Source organism: Oncorhynchus mykiss, chromosome 5 (genome assembly GCF_013265735.2).
Source record: "Oncorhynchus mykiss isolate Arlee chromosome 5, USDA_OmykA_1.1, whole genome shotgun sequence".
NCBI classification, from domain to species: Eukaryota; Metazoa; Chordata; class Actinopteri; order Salmoniformes; family Salmonidae; genus Oncorhynchus; species Oncorhynchus mykiss.
The window spans coordinates 73,936,678-73,955,442 of record NC_048569.1 but is presented as its reverse complement, the minus strand read 5'-3'; the positions used below and the strand labels follow the sequence as shown (position 1 = coordinate 73,955,442).

The window sequence follows — 18,765 nt, the reverse complement described above, 5'->3', positions numbered from 1 at the left end:
TCTCAGTCCAATAGCCTGAAATGACTTGTTGGCCTATCCCTCTATACTGGTACAGATCTACTACTCACACCACTCCTCTCAGGATCCCTCCCCCTTGACCCATCTTCCTCTACTTTCTTCACTGCCTCAGCATACGACAACTTCTGTGCTACTCTAACCCTGGAAACCTCCACCTGCCTCTCTCACACTGGACATTTCTGATCCCCAGCCCCATGGGCACCCGTTTAATTAACACATACCACTACTTTCCCCAATGTTACACATTCCTTTGTCTCATGCCCTTCTGCACACTTCTAACACCTAGGAACCTCCTCCTACACACTGTTTCCACATGCTCATAAGCTTGACACCTGTAACAATGTAATGTATTCGGCACAAAAGTTCCTAGAGTATATAAGATATCCTGTAACATCACTTTGTCCAGCAACGGCTCAACATCAAAACACAAAAGAACACACAACAACTCTTACGCCATCCTGTCTAAGTCGCAACAAATGATGTGCATGACAAACACTGGGAATCTTCCCCTTCGGTTGGTCAACTTTCACATTTACCGCTACCATGTAATCACTCCTTTCAATGGTGCCCTTTTCTTGAGTGCAAAACAACTCGCATCTCTTGTCCCCATTTGTTTAATGTGCAGCGCCTGCACCCTCTGATCAGCAGAAACACAAACAATTATCACAAGACCACTTCTGGTTACCTTCACCGATTCCACAGCACCCAACTCTGTTTTCAACCACCCTGAAACCACAAATGGATAAGCCAAAAGGCAAGGGTCCACTTTTTTCCAAAAATGTCACTCCTACCATCACAGACTCATCTTTATCCTGACCCTCGGTGCAACCCTCGGCTCTGACAACTAGCACGCCCGGTCCAGACACAACAAAGCCTCAAGACCAACACTTGCTCCAGATTGAAATAGTTGGGCTCGTTTGAGCAAATCATTTGTCAAGTCGGTGACCAAAGCTTTTAAAGAGTCTTGCATTTTGAAAAAATCTGATTTTCACCTAGATGACCTTTACAAAAATCGTATGATTAAAGGTCCTAAAGTGTAAGGTCGGATGGGGTTGGGTGGGCTTGGGGGATGGGGGAGGGTCTTGATCACACCGATAGTGTTATTGCATTTTGGTACACCCGAAGTGCATTCATTTCCAATGGAAAGCTGCGTTTGCCTTGCGCAATTGCATTGCAGAAGCAGTTGCAGTGCCTTCTGTGTGTTGCATACATAATATTTATCAAACTTATGCATCAAACTGTATGCTTAGATGTCTTGACAGAAATGGTAGCAGAAGGTGAATGTTGAACTTGTGTTGCACACATATCCAGATGATGCTGCATCCCATTTTGCGTAATAACCCTGTCGGTGTGATTGAAGCGGGACACTGTATATGTGATCAACCTGTCAATGTGAAAAGCACCTTACCGCGTCCAGTCTACTCATCGGAACGCCATCCAATCAATGCAGAGGTGTAAGATTGCCAGAGCCTGAACAACAAATAAAATAATTTATACAATGTAGGTGTAAACAATTTGAACCAATCATATAATGCAAAGGGCGGGGCATATTGCCAACATTTTGACAGTGGTACGCTCATATCAGACAACACAAACCGCAAAATTGTTTACTAATCTGTCAACGAGGATAGTTGCTATTAGACGAGTTTAGATCTTTGAAAAAATTAAAAGAAGAGCGTTCCAAAAAAAGAACGGATGGGAAAGGAAGGTGAGGACACATACTGAAATATCTCATTTGCGATCCCAGCGAAGTTTCACTGACACTGTTGGAAAAAGCTATAATTGTAGCATGCCAGAGGAGTTGGATTGCTAGCAAACAAGCTAAGCGTACTTTAAAAAAGGTAAGCTCGGCCGAGATTTGAAATACAAGGTCCTACCAAATAGCTAATTTATTAAAGTTAGCAGACCTAGCTTTTCGTAGCGAGCAGTTTGCCGTTTCGGACAAATTGATAAGCTATGGAATTGCTTCGATACTAGCTAGCATAGTTGGGTAACGTTAGATATCTGTCTTGCTAGCTATGTGTTATTAGCTAACCATGTCAGGATTTGGCAAACCCAGAAGTACTCAAATACTGGACAGGAAGGAAGCCAAATGAATGTTACCGTTGTTGTCAGTTAGCTAACATTAACCAGCTCTAGCTAGACAGCCAATTAATAAAGGAAACTAGGCTGGCTAGCTAGTTAGTTATCTAACGTGACCAACTCGCTTGCTAGCTACGACGTTGGCGATATTGAAGACACAGCACAATGGCAATCATAGCAAGCTAACTGTTGTTGGCTCATGTACAGTACCAATAATTTGATAAAACCCCCCCTGGCGTCTTTTGTTTTGCCACTGTGTCTATCCGTTGATTTACGTCGTAGGTGTTCCTGTCACCATGCTATTGCCACTGAAATTCGTTTTTGAGGAGGCAAGCACACAGGCGAGGCAAGTTTGAGCATGGTCAAAGATCCTGCTTTGATTTGACTTTACACCTAACTTGGCAGGTAGTCTAATACTAGGATACAACTAACGTTACTGAGTGCGGTTAATCAGCAAATATCCATATACACTTGTATATTATACAGCTGTACCTTACGTAATCGGACATTAGTTGCCTTTGTCATGCCAATGTAACCCAAAGTTGTCTCCATTACCTATATAGCCCAACAACTAGGAAAGGAAATCTCCCAAAAAATATTGGATTCTCAAATATCATTGCTGGTTGTTTGCTCACTCTACCTCTGTTCTGTAGGCGTTATATTTAAAGTTAATCAGCACTGTAATAGCTAACATTCTGTGATTGCTCCTGGGCACAATTTATTCTGGGTGTAATTACGGCAAAGGCCAAATTGCATTTGTCCTGTTTAGCAGCTGCTTTTGTCCACCTCTTAAATTAGGCCACATCCTTACAGCCTCTGTGAAAACGGTGGCAGTACACACACTGCTCAGTAAAGATCAATCACAATATATTGGCAATAGCCTGTCCATTGCCTCTCTCTTTTGGTGTGTTTGTACAGCAAAGGGAGAATAGACACACAATGAGGAGTTTGTTCTTGTTTTCTGTAGCTGTTTGTTCTTGTTTTCTGTAGCTGTAAGATGGCAACACAGAGAAATCTGGTCAGTCTGCAATGAACCAGGAGGTGGAGAGAGCTGAACAATTTCAGACCCTTGGGCCTTTGCAATACACTTCTCATCTGGAGAAAAGTCTGTGTGTCACTCCCAAATGGGTCAGGGCTCTACAGTGTGACCATTTTACTTGCAATTAATTTAGGAGCACCAGTGCACCTAGAAAAAGGATTCTGGCTGTATTACCTCAAATCTTTTTCATTGTGCCCTTAAATTTCATTTTGCGCCTACATTTTTCAATTTAGGTGAACACATGCTCTTGGGGTACATGCTCTGAATAATCAGTAACCACTTAATCCAAGGACTTTGGTGCTTTTTGCGTTGTTGCGTAAACATATTAAATTACATCAGAGGCTAGCAGGCAGATGCAAAGGGTGAATTTGAGTGTGACATTGTCATTCACCAGGCCAGCCAATGTTTACCATTCCACTGTTAACATGTAACATCCTAGTGTTTAATAAGGCTCAAAGTATTAAAGCAGCTTTAAAAAAAAATATTTTGCTTATCATTATAATATTTAGATGACTATGGTGCTTAGGCTACATCTTACATAAGATGATAATGCTTACGTCGTCATTTTATGTAAAATTGTTGAATAAAATGGGTTAGATCACTGTCATGGTCAGGACAGGAGGCTGGTTTGTTGTGGTCACATTTAAGAAAGTGATGAACCCCCTCTCTGCCCCAACCCATACATGTCTCTCTGTGTGGTTGACTGATCCTCTCAACCTCCCCCTTCAGGGATAAGCCTCTGATTGCTGTACAGATGTGTTCGTATTGTGCACGCACCCACTGGGCCTCTGCATAGGAATGGCAGGGAATCCTTCTAAATTGCAAAGGGGCATCTATCTGCGATTACCCAGGGCATAATTCTGGGGAATGTGTGTTTTTGGGTTAATCCTGGAAGACATTAATGTCATTGAGTGAAGGGATGGAGCTGGTCTCTGAGTGGTTCCCCTGTCAAACCATGGATGTGTCTCTTCTCAGGATGAGCCAGAGGAGAGCCATTGGTCACTCTTATCACTGCATAGTGTGATGGTTAGATTTATATGAGCCAGATAAGAGCTGTGCAGTCAAGCATTTCTCTTAATGAGTCTGGTGCCTCACTGTTTCTCCTGTCCCATCAGACTGACACTGTTGTCCCTTTCCTCTCTCACTGCTTTGTCCCTGTACTGACCAACTGACTGACTCTTTTGCACCTCTGCCATCTGGTAAAACAAATGAGGCTTCCCAGTGTTTACCTTCATGGAGTTCAAGGCTGCACAAATATCGTTATCTTGCCTTGCTTGTTGTTGACTCTGTAACACCTGCATCTGGCTGATCTACGACCTCAACATTTCACCTACTGCCTTATCAAGAGCACCTACAGGAAACCCTGGATTTCCTGTGTGAACTATCCAGCTATATTCTTATTACCAACTGAATTACAACCTTATTTTGCCTGCCTGGTGATGGTGAGACTGGATCTCTTGCCAAATTATCTGCTAAACCTAACTGAAAAGGTTGGTGGTGTGTCTGTTTGCTTGGTGCTAAATTATTAACCTGAACTGCTGCAGTCATTATCCGGCGGCAAAAATAAAGAACATGTTAAACTGCAAGACATGCAAGTTACTCTGATTTTAAAGGTACTGCTGCTAAGCAACTTTGAAAAGAGGTTAAATAGCTGTTCATCAGACAAGCCCCCATCCTTTAGTTATAGTCATCCTAAAATGTGCAATCCTTTGTCTTTGGATGCATTCAAAGTGTTCTGTAATACACAAATGTGAATTGAGTTCAGCTAGAAATAGCCTATAATGGGGCCTTGCCGAGGCATATTATTTTTGGCTTTGGGTAGGGAGAACTGGTTTGGAGCAGGATAATTGATGTTTGGGACTGACTTCACCAAAGAAACCACCCGGTCTTCGGCCCAAGGAAAGCCAGCTCTGTTCCCCTCTCACCGCATACAGAGTGTGCCTGTGTGTTTGGACTGGAGCTTTCAGGGGCTGTGTACTAGGTTTCACATGAGCTCTCTTTAGAAATCAAACTGGTTGCGAGGAAGAGCTTTCTAAAACATGCAAACAAGTGGTCCTGTTAGGGCAGTTGCATGAAGGCCTTATCTATCAGGAGAATCTAGTGCTCTGCTCCATACGAAGGTTGTGATTACAGGAGAAAAGCCTTTCATTTAGTGCTGGTGAACAAGATGTAGTTAGTTCTTATTTTGTCCTTTTTGTCCTATTCGTCCCAGTTGTGACTGTGCACCAATGCTGAGATCTAGTGTTGCACAAAACATTCGATACTAGAACATGAAAAACGGTTCGGTACTAGAATTTGTTTCTTTCGGTACTTCTGTTGAATGTGTATCACGGATAAAATCAGCCAGTGTTAATTTCTTCAACAAAAATATTACTGAAACACCATTTTTTTGTGGCAATCACTCACTGTTGACGTTGAGACGGGTGTTTTGCGAGTACTGTTTAATTAAGCTACCAGTTGAGGACTTGTGAGGCATCCATTTCTCAAACTCGACACACTGTACTTGTCCTCTTGCTCAGTTGTGCACCTGGGCCTCCCATTATTTCTATTCTGGTTAGAGACAGTTTGCACTGTTCTCTGAAGGGAGTAGTACACAGCGTTATACGAGATCTTCAGTTTCTTGGCAAGAAACTGGAATAGCCTTCATTTCTCAGAACAAGAATAGACTGACGAGTTTCAGAAGAAAGGTATTTTGTTTCTGGCCATTTTGAGCCTGTAATCGAACCCACAAATGCTGATGCTCCAGATACTCAACTAGTCTAAAGAAGGCCAGTTTTATTGCATGTTTAATCAGAACAACAGTTTTCAGCTGTGGTAACATAATTGCAAAATGGTTTTCTAATGATCAGTTAGCCTTTTTTTAAATGATAAACTTGGATTAGCTAACACAACGTGCCATTGGCACACAGGAGTGATGGTTGCTGATAATGGCCCTCTGTACGCCTATGTAGATATTCCATAAAAAATCTGCTGTTTCCAGCTACAATAGTAATTTATAACATTAACAATGTCTACAATGTATTTCTGAACAATTTGATGTTAATTTTCTGATATTTTAATGGACAAAAATGTCCTTGTTTTTGAAAGAATAGCACATTTCTAAGTGAACCCAAACTTTTGAACAGTAGTGTACAGTACATGTTTCAAGCAGACCACCATAGTCCCTGTGCCCAAGAAAGTGAAGCTAACCTCTCCCTCAATGTGCACAAGACAAAGGAGCTGATCGTGGACTACATGAAAAGGTGGGCCGAACACGCCCCCATTCACATCGACAGGGCTGTAGTGGAGCAGGTCAAGAGTTTCAAGTTCCTTGGTGTCCACATCACCAATGAACTATCATGGTCCAAACACACCAAGATAGTTGTGAAGAGGGCACGACAACATATTTTCCCCCTCAGGAAACTGAAAATATTTGGCATCGGTCCCCAGAGCCTCAAAAAGTTCTACAGATGCAATATCGAGAGCATCCTGACCGGTTGCCTCACAGCCTGGTATGTCAACTGCTCGGCATCCGACCGTAAGGCGCTACAGAGGGTAGTGCTTATGGCCCAGTACATATTATGGCCAAGCTTCCTGCCATCCAGGACCTCTATACTAGACGCTGTCAGAGGAAGGTAAAAAAAAAAATGGTCAAAGACTCCAGTCACCCAAGTCATAAACTGTTCTCGCTGCTACTGCTTTATTGTTAATTTGTTTTACATTTTGATTTTATTTTTGCTTTATTTTTTAATAAGATTTTCTTAATCAACAATGCAGTTTAAGAAATAGAGTTAAGGGCTTGTAAGTAAGCATTTCACTGAAAGGTCTACTACACCTGTTGTATTTGGCGCATGCGACAAACATTTATTTGCTTTGAATAGGGCTCCAACAGGCCGCCCCTCTCTTGCCTTGTGAATGACATCATTATTGGTTAAAGAGACGTCGTGCACTTTTATAAAATGAGCTTCTATGCAAATGTTGTTGATCAGTACGATAAAATAAGTTCCAAATGGGAAGGAAATGGATCGTTTGTCATCTGTAGCCCCAAGAAATAATCTAAAACAAGCTCAATAAATCAATGCATGCTCTAGAGGTCTTCACGGTTCCAGAAAGTTGGCTCCGCTCCAAAATGGACCTGGGGATTTCCCACCCTGACCCGAGCATAAATATTTGTTTCATACCCGTTCCATATTAACCTGGTCGGTTCCAGGTCCGATCTGATGGAGGAAAGCAGCAGAAAATGTGTTTTTAAGCTACTTTATTAACCAGAGGTGATAAAGCGCGAGAGGGACAAATGTGCCGCTCTAGCAGGCTAGGGAGGGGCCGTACTGAGTGAGTGAGCTGCCATAGCTAGGATATTTATCATGAAATATGATTATGTAATACCTGTCTTGGACACGCCACGCTCTACTCTTGTGAAAAGCAAGACCGCAGCAGCATAAATTATACAATTTCTCTCTCTTTCTCTACTGCAGGAGTCGCGTTCGGAAATGCATGGGCTTCTGGACAAGACAGTTATGATTGTCACGGGTGTGTCTAATTTTATCAGATCCAACCCAGATCTGTGACATTATTTAGAATTCTGGATTCGGACTAGAGGTCGACCGATTTAATCGGAATGGTCGATTTAATTGGGGCCGATTTTCAAGTTTTCATAACAATCGGAAATCTGTATTTTTGGGCGCCGATTTAATTAATTTATCTTTTTATTTTTTATTAACTAGGCAATTCAGTTAAGAACACATTCTTATTTTCAATGACGGCCTAGGAACGATGGGTTAACTGCCTCGTTCGGGGGCAGAACAACAGATTTTCACCTTGTCAGCTCGGTGGTTCCAATCTTGCAACCCCCAGTTAACTAGTGCAACGTAATAACGACCGGCCTCTCTCTCGTTGCACTCCACAAGGAGACTGCCTGTTACGCGAATGCAGTAAGCCAAGGTAAGTTGCTAGCTAGCATTAAACTTATCTTATAAAAAACAATCAATCATAATCACTAGTTAACTACAAATGGTTGATATTACTAGATATTATATAGCGTGTCCTGCGTTGCATATAATACAAGTATCTGACTGAGCCATTGTAGGCAGAAGCAGGCGCGTAAACATTCATTCAAACAGCACTTTCGTGCGTTTTGCCAGCAGCTATTCGTTGTGGGTCAGGCATTGCGCTGTTTATGACTTCAAACCTATCAACTCCTGAGATGAGGCTGGTGTAACCGAAGTGAAATGGTTAGCTAGTTAGCGCGCGCTAATAGTGTTTCAAACGTCACTCGCTCTGAGCCTTCTAGTAGTTGTTCCCTTTGCTCTGCATGGGTAACGCTGATTCGATGGTGGCTGTCGTCGTTGTGTTGCTGGTTCGAGCCCAGGGAGGAGAGGGACGGAAGCTATACTGTTACACTGGCAATACTAAAGTGCCTATAAGAACATCCAATAGTCAAAGGTTAATGAAATACAAATAGTATAGAGGGAAATAGTCCTATAATTCCTATAACTACAACCTAAAACTTCTTACCTGGGGTTATTGAAGACTCATGTTAAAAGGAACCACCAGCTTTCTCATGTTCTGAGCAAGGAACTGAAACGTTAGCTTTCTTACATAGCACATATTGCACTTTTACTTTCTTCAACACTTTGTTTTTGCATTAATTAAACCAAATGGAACATGTTTCATTATTTATTTGAGGCTAAATAGATTTTATTTATGTATTATATTAAGTTAAAATAAGTGTTCATTCAGTATTGTTGTAATTGTCATTATTACAAATACATTTTAAAAAATTGGCCGATTTAACCGGTATAGGCTTTTTTGGTCCTCCAATAATCGGTATCGTTTTGGTCCTCCAATATTCGGTATCGGTGTTGAAAAATCATAATCGGTCGAAATCTAATTCGGACCCGCTTGGGTGCTGGATTCGGGTCTCGGCATTTGGGTCCAGGTGGATCCGTGAAGGCCACTAGCATGCACACACTCCTTTTACATATGCATTCACCTGTATTGTGAAGAAGCTTTGATTTACCCAGTTAATCAATGGATTTACCATTCAAATAAAGTATTACCCTTATGTTTATATAGTTTGGTAATTGATTCATTAATGCATACATGGATGTCTCTGAAAAATGTCAAATGTAACGCTGTTGAATGACAGATGCCCAACACTTGAACAGGGCAGTAGATTTGCTTATCTGTCTGGATCAAGTGCCGTTCTGTGACTTTGGCTAATTTAATTCCTTTTTAAAATTTTGTTTTCAACCTTTTGTACGGTTTTGGTATTGAGTATTGCGATACTATACCTGGTATCTCTATCGAAGTAAAAATTCTGGTATCTTGACATTAACTGAGTTCGGGATGTTACAGTACCTTCTATCCACCTGCAGATGAGATCAGCATCCTGTCTGACCTAGAAAACCCTGTGGTTTTTGTGTTTCAGGTTGGTACAGCTGACTGTGTTGGGCTTTGTTCAGGCTTCTTACTCAACCCACGAAAGCGTGTTCACCATTTTAAGCACGTCTCACAACTAGTGTGTAGTTCCGTAAATGTCCATGGTCATTATTTCCTTACCTGTGAAATGCATGACTAACTCTGTACTTACGCTGCTTGTGGGTCTATATATAGAGTGGGAGCTTAGTCTGTGGCTGGCTGGCTGTGTTGCTATACAGCCTCCAGTCTAGGAGGTCAAATGGGCCCTTGTGGGCTTGTTTTCTGCTCCACTTGTTTGTCTGGTCACACATTTTGTTTCTGGAGTTTCTGTTGTAACAGGAAGTTAGATCTGTTATTCACAAGTATGTGTGTGAAGCAGTTATCTGTCAGAAAGGGGCATCATTCCACTGTGCGTGTGTAACTGTGTGTGTGCGCGGGCGTGTTTGTATTGCTGCCTGTCGAATACTGCTGAGGTTTTGTGGCGTAACGGGTGTTCCAACTGTTTCCATTGAAGGTCTGTGCTGACCTGTTCTCACACTCTGTCTTCTGTTCTGCCGAGAGGAGAGTTTTCGCTCTCTTTTTCTGACTGGCTGGTATGTGTTTGGTCGGTGACTCATTGGTCTGCTCATCTTCTCATGATACTGTATATTTTACACTGAGATGGCTACTATGTCCAGCCCTTTTCTGCTATCCTGATTTGTCTTTGTCACGGTTTCCTGCTGTTATTCCAGTGGCTTATTCCATCTTTTTTGTCATTTTTTTTATAACAGTTTGAATGATGGCCTTATGTATAAGGTATTTGTAGTTTCACACTCCACAGAGTTTACAACTTAATTTTTACCCTGGGGTACATGACACAGGTGGCAACAGTGACTACAGAGGCAGCCTATATGAGGTGGGCTGGTGCTTTAATGTGAGCGCACTCACTTCAGCTTTTATGATTGCTGGATGGGAACTGTGTTAGTACTGTGTTGTGATGACTCTGATCACTTTTATGTAACTGCCTCTTGGATGGAGTGGGTAATCTTCAGATTACTGCTCTGCTCAATACTCAGGAGGAGGTTCTATTCCTGGCTCTGCCATTGACTGACCCAGCATAGCACCGCACTGGCTCGACCCGGGCACTGGCAGTATCCTGACCTGTGGAGCTTGACTGTTACTGGGAGGCCCTATGCCCTACTGTCCCTGAAAGGTTACCCCACTCCCACTGGGATGGGGACTATGGTAGGGACTAGGCCCTGATAGGAGATGATGTTTCCTCTGTAAGTGCATGATTGATTGACTGGTGTGGTAACTAAAGGAATGATTTGTGTTTCAGATTCTTGTGCACTGAAGTCGTGGGACCTCTCCTTGACTGCCCGAGTAGAGCCTCTGCTCTATGGCTTTAAGGTACGTAACGTCACACTGGCTAATGAGGAGCTGTTCGCACTGGTTTGGTTAAATAACTGTTACAGGAGCTCTGTGCTAAGCAGTGTGGGAACTAGGAAAGAATATCATGGCTGATTTCTAATCCTCTGGCATCTGTAATACTGTAGCCTGTATTGGGAACTGGCATAGAGGTCTATTTAAAAAAAATTCCGGCTCTTTGTTTGGCAGCCATTTTGAGTTCTTCCTGAGAGTTCCTTGTCAACCTCACTGGGGTGGTCTAGACTATAGTCTGTGAGCTAGCTAGGTGTTGTCTGTCAGCTGTGTGAAATGAGAACGGTTTCTTCTCAGTCTGACACGGATGCACTTCACCACATTAGATAGACCACACAAAGAAAGGAATTATGTTCTTTGTTTCTATCATTTTCCTTTGTTGTGTGTATTATGTTTCTCTGTTTGATAGATCAGTGAAACTTGATGAAAGGGGCCTTTCAGGCTAAGTGTGCATTGTCTGTCTGATGGCAATGGAAACACACTGCAAGGTATGCAAGGGCATGTTTCTGCAGGACAGAGAGGAACATTGGTTTCTGCAGCATATCAATAAAATAATTTTGACCTAGATTGCACTCTTTCAGTGGTTCTTGAGCAAGCAGCAACATAATGTAGCAGAGCTGAAATGGAGTCATTTTGTTCTTTTCACATGGATCTACCAGTTTTAGAGGGCTGTATACTCTGGCCTCTAGCTGGTAATTGAAGCCCTCTTGTCAGTTCTGAGTGGGGATTGGCCAAGACCGAACAGTGTGTGATTGGGACCCGGGGTTAGTCAGGTCACGTTCTCACATTCCCCAGCCATGACAACAATGTTGCCTGTGGGTGGACCACACAACTGTCAATCAGGGGAGGCAGAGCTCTGTTTATCAATATGGCGACTGCAAGAGTTCAATGACCCCTTCTGTGTTCAGAGATATGAAATATCTGGATATTTGGAGGCAATTATGGGTGAAAGGAAGCTCCATAGTCCTTTCAAACCTGCAAAAAACTGAAGGGGGTCTATGCTAGACAGGTGAAGGGCAAGGCCAAAGGCATTGGAAAAATTCTGCAGTTGTGGGAGGGGATGCACTGCTGACACAGTCAAATACGGTGTGTCCTGTCAGATGTCAGACAATGTTTTCTGACTGCGCAACGTCCTAACGTCCTTTCTAAACCCATGTAGTGTTTGTCCAGACCACGGGAGGGCGTACAGCCTCTGTCTTTATCCAGACCTACTCTGTCTGTTTGAGATGAGTTCAGGTGGACTAGCTGGCTGGGTTTCTGTCACGTGGGAGCACAGCTTCACTCACACACAACAGGAGGGTCACCATCAGGACTCCACTCAGTGACTGACCTCGTGTCTGTCTCCAAGTGTAACTGTTTGGTCGCTGTTCAGTCTGAACGTTGCCTCTTTGTCCCAGCTCTGGCAGTTTTCCTTTTTTCTGGGGCGTGAGAACAGAACAGGGCCAGAGCAGCGTCGGGGCGGTACCCAGAGTGCATTGTTCCCTGAGCTTCCTCTTCCACATTCCTGGGCTGATTGGGATCTGGGCCTCCTGCGCTAGGCTGTTGTTCTAACGGGGCGGCACCAGTGACCTGGCCCCTTCCGGACCACAGCCGCCTCCACTGGCCATTGCACTGCCCTGGTCCAGTGATGACCATCTCACGGAGTATGTTTACATGCACACTAATAATTTGATGTTAAACTGATTATGGCATTAGTTATGTAAACACCTTACTCTACATATCTTAATCAGTGTAAGGTCATAATCGAAGAGAGCCTACTCTGATTGAAACACCTGGTTCTCTAAGTAGTATTTTAAATGAATAGGACATGTAAAGCGTTTAAACTGTGTTCCAGCGGTGTATTTGATCTTCACATGCACCAGCACCAGGAGGTCAAGCCTCACTTTCTTATGCGCGAGTGAAGTGAGTTCAGAGAAACTTATTTTTCGCAAACTTTATTCAGTATGTCTGAACTCCGAATCAAAAAGTCTTTGCAAAAATAACATGGTCACTGTGGTAGATTTTGATTGCTGATTTTCTGCATTTATCAAAAGTCCCACCAGTAGCCTGATTTCTGATGTGCCCATGTAAACAGGATTATCATGGAAATCGTTCTTCTTGAAAGCATGTAAATGTTTCAAACAAACTATTTATATTAACCTGACTATCCACAATAATCAAATATTTGTGTTTGTGTAACTGTGCTCAGTGCTCTCTCTCTCTGTCTCTGTCTCTGTCTCTGTCTCTGTCTCTGTCTCTGTCTCTGTCTCTCTCTGTCTCTGTCTCTGTCTCTGTCTCTGTCTCTGTCTCTGTCTCTCTGTCTCTCTGTCTCTGTCTCTGTCTTGTCTGTTAAATAATTAGTCATATACTTTCATTGTTCTAGATTTATTTGTGTTCTTCTACATTTTACTTAGGAGCACATCATTTACTCCTTGTAAAAAATCAAAAATCAGCGTAGAGCCCTGAACTACAATATCTCACAGCCTTTTGGCAGGGTAGGTACTTTGTTCCACATATAAACATCAAGAATCAACAGTTTCAGTTTTTACTTATTGTACCTTAAGGCGCAGGTCACAAACGTAAAATGAAATTTAAGCAATACCCCATTTACTTACAAGTAATACTTTTTTGGGCTTTAAAAACATTAAAGCATGCTCATTTTTATTTTTGGTGTAATTATGGCAAAAACGGTTTTGTCTGGTTAAAAATTCTGAGTGGCTGGTTGTTTAAAAAAATTAAATAATAATCTACTTGCCACAGTGGCTGTTGGACCAAAAAGTGAATTTCCACATGAAGCAGAAATTGATTATCCCTTTGAGCATGGTGAAGCTATTTATTACAATTTGCATGGTGTATCCCATTCACTACAGATACAGGCAACCTTCCTAGTTGTCGGAGAGGAAGCAAACCGCCCAGGGATTTCACCATGAGGCCAATGTTTACATTAAAACAGAGTTTAATGGCTGTGATAGAAAACAACTGAGGATGGATCAACATTGTAGTTATTCCACAATACTAACCTATATGACAGTGAAAAGAAGTAAATCTGTACAGGATAAAAATACTCAAAGATGAGTCCTGTTTTCAAGAAGGCACTAAAGTAAAACTGCAAAGAATGTGGCAAAGACAACTTTACGTACGCAATACAAAATGTTATGTTTTGGAGTACCACTCTTCATATTTTCAAGCATGTTGGTGGCTTCATGTTATGGGTAGTATGGCTGTCCCCGACAAAAATGATCTTGGTCGATCCGAGAGTAGACTTCTTTTGACCAATCGATTGGTCAAATTTTTCAACTTATTTTTTACATATATAGACACACCTTATGTTTTAAATAAAATCAACTATATGTAGGCTGAGCTTGTCTGATGCTTTAATAAGCACTGCGATTAAAAATGAACACACACATTACTAAAGAGGGAGCCAGAGATACATTTTTTTTATTTCACCTTTATTTAACCAGGTAGGCCACTTGAGAACAAGTTCTCCTTTACAACTGCGACCTGGCCAAGATAAAGCAAAGCAGTGCGACAACGGAGTTACACAGCCTAACCAGAAAAAGAAACCCTATTTTAATTGGAGTACCAAGTTATCCTACCATATCTGCTGATCTGTGTGCCAGCTATGATTTTCATGGAACAGTTTTTAATTTAATTTATAAAAGTCTTCATATCTCAATGTAGTTGATCAAAATTCTATCTAAATGAAAATTATATATACAGTGGGGCAAAAAAGTATTTAGTCAGCCACCAATTCTGCAAGTTCTCCCACTTAAAAAGGTGAGGCCTGTAATTTTCATCATAGGTACACTTCAACTATGACAGACAAAATGAGAAAAAAAAATCCAGAAAATGACATTGTAGGACTTAAGGAATTTATTTGCAAATTATGGTGGAAAACTTTTGTTATTGACCAAATACTTATTTATCTCAGTACTTTGTTATATACCCTTTGTTGGCAATGACAGAGGTCAAACGTTTTCTGTAAGTCTTCACAAGGTTTTCACACACTGTTGCTGGTATTTTGGCCCATTCCTCCATGCAGATCTCCTCTAGGAGCAGTGATGATTTGGGGCTGTTGCTGGGCAACACGGACTTTCAACTCCCTCCAAAGATTTTCTATGGGGTTGAGATCTGGAGACTGGCTAGGCCACTCCAGGACCTTGAAATGCTTCTTACGAAGCCGCTCCTTCGTTGCCTGGGCGTTGTGTTTGGGATCATTGCCATGCTGAAAGACCCAGCCACGTTTCATCTTCAATGCACTTGCTGACGGAAGGAGGTTTTCACTCAAAATCTCACGATACATGGCCCCATTCATTCTTTCCTTTACACAGATCAGTCGTCCTGGTCCCTTTGCAGAAAAACAGTCCCAAAGCATGATGTTTCCACCCCCATGCTTCACAGTAGGTATGGTGTTCTTTGGATGCAACTCAGAATTCTTTGTCCTCCAACCACGACGACTTGAGTTTTTACCAAAAAGTTATATTTTGGTTTCATCTGACCATATGACATTCTCCCAGTCTTCTTCTGGATCATCCAAATGCTCTCTAGCAAACTCCAGACGGGCCTGGACATGTACTGGCTTAAGCAGGGGGACACGTCTGGCACTGCAGGATGTGAGTCCCTGGCGGTGTAGTGTGTTACTGATGGTAGGCTTTGTTACTTTGGTCCCAGCTCTCTGCAGGTCATTCACTAGGTCCCCCGTGTGGTTCTGGGATTTTTGCTCACCGTTCTTGTGATCATTTTGACCCCACGGGGTGAGATCTTGCGTGGAGCCCCAGATCGAGGGAGATTATCAGTGGTCTTGTATGTCTTCCATTTCCTAATAATTGGTCCCACAGTTGATTTCTTCAAACCAAGCTGCTTACCTATTGCAGATTCAGTCTTCCCAGCCTAATGCAGGTCTACAATTTAGTTTCTGGTGTCCTTTGACAGCTCTTTGGTCTTGGCCATAGTGGAGTTTGGAGTGTGACTGTTTGAGGTTGTGGACAGGTGTCTTTTATACTGATAACAAGTTCAAACAGGTGCAATTAATACAGGTAACGAGTGGAGGACAGAGGAGCCTCTTAAAGAAGTTACAGGTCTGTGAGAGGAGGAAATCTTGCTTGTTTGTAGGTGACCAAATACAGTGCCTTAATACATACTTTAATACATACACACCCATTACATAAAGAATTTGAGGTTATTGAACTTGAAGTTCATGACATAAACTAAAAGTTTTCACATATGGATTATTGAGCATTATAAACTGGGTGGTTCGAGCCCTGAATGCTGATTTGGCTGACAGCCGTGGTATATCAGACCGTATACCACAGGTATGACGGAACATTTATTTTTACTGATCTAATTAAGTTGGTAACCAGTTTATAATAGCAATAAGGCACCGGTTTGTGGAATATGGCCAATATACCATGGCCACGGGCTGTGTCCAGGCACTCCGCGATGCCTTGTGCCTAAGAACAGCCCATAGCTGTGGTACAGTGCCTTGCGAAAGTATTCGGCCCCCTTGAACTTTGCGACCTTTTGCCACATTTCAGGCTTCAAACATAAAGATATAATTGTGAAGAATCAACAACAAGTGGGACACAATCATGAAGTGGAACGACATTTATTGGATATTAACTTTTTTAACAAATCAAAAACTGAAAAATTGGGCGTGCAAAATTATTCAGCCCCCTTAAGTTAATACTTTGTAGCGCCACCTTTTGCTGCGATTACAGCTGTAAGTCGCTTGGGGTATGTCTCTATCAGTTTTGCACATCGAGAGACTGACATTTTTTCCCATTCCTCCTTGCAAAACAGCTCGAGCTCAGTGAGGTTGGATGGAGAGCATTTGTGAACAGCAGTTTTCAGTTCTTTCCACAGATTCTCGATTGGATTCAGGTCTGGACTTTGACTTGGCCATTCTAACACCTGGATATGTTTATTTTTTAACCATTCCATTGTAGATTTTGCTTTGTTTTGGATCATTGTCTTGTTGGAAGACAAATCTCCGTCCCAGTCTCAGGTCTTTTGCAGACTCCATCAGGTTTTCTTCCAGAATGGTCCTGTATTTGGCTCCATCCATCTTCCCATCAATTTTAACCATCTTCCCTGTCCATGCTGAAGAAAAGCAGGCCCAAACCATGATGCTGCCACCACCATGTTTGACAGTGGGGATGGTGTGTTCAGGGTGATGAGCTGTGTTGCTTTTACGCCAAACATTACGTCTTGTATTGTTGCCAAAAAGTTCAATTTTGGTTTCATCTGACCAGAGCACCTTCTTCCACATGTTTGGTGTGTCTCCTAGGTGGCTTGTGGCAAACTTTGAACGACACTTTTTATGGATATCTTTAAGAAATGGCTTTCTTCTTGCCACTCTTCCATAAAGGCCAGATTTGTGCAATATACGACTGATTGTTGTCCTATGGACAGAGTCTCCCAACTCAGCTGTAGATCTCTGCAGTTCATCCAGAGTGATCATGGGCCTCTTGGCTGCATCTCTGATCAGTCTTCTCCTTGTATGAGCTGAAAGTTTAGAGGGACGGCCAGGTCTTGGTAGATTTGCAGTGGTCTGATACTCCTTCCATTTCAATATTATCGCTTGCACAGTGCTCCTTGGGATGTTTAAAGCTTGGGAAATCTTTTTGTATCCAAATCCGGCTTTAAACTTCTTCACAACGGTATCTCGGACCTGCCTGGTGTGTTCCTTGTTCTTCATGATGCTCTCTGCGCTTTTAACGGACCTCTGAGACGATCACAGTGCAGGTGCATTTATACGGAGACTTGATTACACACAGGTGGATTGTATTTATCATCATTAGTCATTTAGGTCAACATTGGATCATTCAGAGATCCTCACTGAACTTCTGGAGAGAGTTTGCTGCACTGAAAGTAAAGGGGCTGAATAATTTTGCACGCCCAATTTTTCAGTTTTTGATTTGTTAAAAAAGTTTGAAATATCCAATAAATGTCGTTCCACTTCATGATTGTGTCCCACTTGTTGTTGACTCTTCACAAAAAAATACAGTTTTATATCTTTATGTTTGAAGCCTGAAATGTGTCAAAAGGTCGCAAAGTTCAAGGGGGCCGAATACTTTCGCAAGGAACTGTACTTATTTTCCACCATAATTTGCAAATAAATTCATAAAAAATCCTACAATGTGATTTTCTGTTTTTTTTCTTATTTTGTCTGTCATAGTTGAAGTGTACCTATGATGAAAATTACAGGCCTCATCTTTTTAAGTGGGAGAACTTGCACAATTGGTGGCTGACTAAATACTTCTTTGCTCCACAGAGTAACTTCTATTGCCAATATGTAAAAATAGGCTACATAAACCAACAAATAAAAACATTGCAGGTAGAAAATATCATGATTTTTTTTAAAGACGTTTTTTAAAAATCCTGTAAATCACATTGGCTATGCATGACCTGTCTGCAAGAAACTTGCATTGTATCAACTATTGACTTGGTCAAGCCCGGTTGTGCTAGTAAACTTGCAACATTTGTATGAAATATTCTTGGCCCTCAGTTTCCCACGCCAGTGAGCTCCAGACACACACAGCTGTAGACTTTTTTTTTTTCGCCCCCTGGTTATAAAAATATTTTACAAATCGGTTACATTAAGAAGCTATTGTCAATCTCAATGGATGTAAAAACAGACTTTGTTTATGCTTCTTGAGGCGAAAAAACAAAACAAATATTGGCCTAGTTACAGTTTGAAGAATGTGCAAATATTGTACAATCCAGGTGTGCAAAGCTCTTAGAGATTTGCCCATATTTAACTTGCGGTGCCGACAGAGATGGCTGCCTCGCTTCGCGTTCCTAGGAAACTATGCAGTATTTTGTTA

General features: G+C 41.9%; 1 protein-coding gene across 2 annotated transcripts in view; it reads left to right on the top strand.

The window, feature by feature from the left end:
- The first annotated feature begins 1,565 nt into the window (after positions 1-1,565).
- Positions 1,566-18,765, top strand: part of fryl (furry homolog, like) — a 102,964-nt gene continuing 85,764 nt past the window's right edge. Inside the window, exons 1-2 of one of the 2 annotated variants that reach the window (XM_036978371.1) lie at positions 1,566-1,859; positions 10,857-10,927. The gene's annotated coding sequence lies outside the window, so the exon portion shown is untranslated. The remainder of the gene's footprint in view (positions 1,860-10,856; positions 10,928-18,765) is intronic. The other variant, XM_036978372.1, reaches the window with a different exon arrangement.